This window comes from Apium graveolens, chromosome 9, assembly GCF_009905375.1.
Source record: "Apium graveolens cultivar Ventura chromosome 9, ASM990537v1, whole genome shotgun sequence".
NCBI classification, from domain to species: Eukaryota; Viridiplantae; Streptophyta; class Magnoliopsida; order Apiales; family Apiaceae; genus Apium; species Apium graveolens.
Window position 1 is genome coordinate 140,535,003 of NC_133655.1, and position 924 is coordinate 140,535,926.

The 924-nt window shown below is 45.1% G+C and overlaps 1 non-coding gene across 1 annotated transcript; it reads left to right on the forward strand.

The window, feature by feature from the left end:
- Positions 1-300: 300 nt before the first annotated feature.
- Positions 301-407, forward strand: LOC141687746 (small nucleolar RNA R71). Its single transcript, XR_012561230.1, has one exon. It is a non-coding gene; the product is annotated as a small nucleolar RNA R71 (small nucleolar RNA).
- The last annotated feature ends 517 nt before the right edge of the window (positions 408-924 follow it).

The following is a 924-nucleotide window of genomic DNA, read 5'->3' on the forward strand; positions in this document are numbered from 1 at the left end:
TCACAAACCATAGCTATTTGATTAACTCCATACGTAGCCAAAGAATCAACCTTCATTGATAGCGCTTGGAGCTGGGCTGCAATAGCGGTGGCTGCATCAACTTCCAGAATACATGCTACCTTGCCTGACGTCATCCTCTGAGTTGGGTTTTGATGCTCATTTGCAGCCATCGTCTCGATAAGATTATACGCCTTAGTATAGCTTTTAGCCCATAAGGCGCCTCCAGCTGCTGCATCGAGCATGGGCCGAGATTGGGCCCCCAAACCATTATAAAAACCAGTGATTACCATCCAATCCGGCATTCCATGATGTGGACATTTTCTCAACATTTCCTTGTAGCGTTCCCAAGCCTCGCACATAGATTCTGTAGGTTGCTGCGTAAACTGAGTAAGAGCACTCCTCATAGCAGCAGTCTTTGCCATTGGATAAAACTTCACCAGAAACTTTTGCGCAAGATCTTGCCACGTAGTGATGGACCCAGCTGGTTCAGAATGTAACCAATCTTTAGCTTTATCCCTCAGTGAGAATGGGAAAAGCCTCAACTTGATAGCCTCATCAGTCACGCCATTATACTTAAAAGTGCTGCAGATCTCGACAAAATTCCTTATGTGCATGTTGGGGTCTTCAGTTGCCGCTCCTCCAAAAGAAACAGAATTCTGCACCATCTGAATAGTGCCCGGCTTGATTTCAAAGGTGTTAGCTTGAATAGCCGGATGAAGGATGCTTGACTGAATGTCATCAATTTTAGGCCGAGAAAAATCCATAAGAGCTGGATCAGCTTGAACAATACGATCTCCCATATTTACTGGTTCTTTCTGCTCAGTTCCTGAATCCGAATCCTCAAAATCTAACTTCTCCGGAGTATCAAGAACTTCGTCTTTCTCCTCAGCTGTATCTAAGGTCCTCTTGCGAGCACGAGAACGA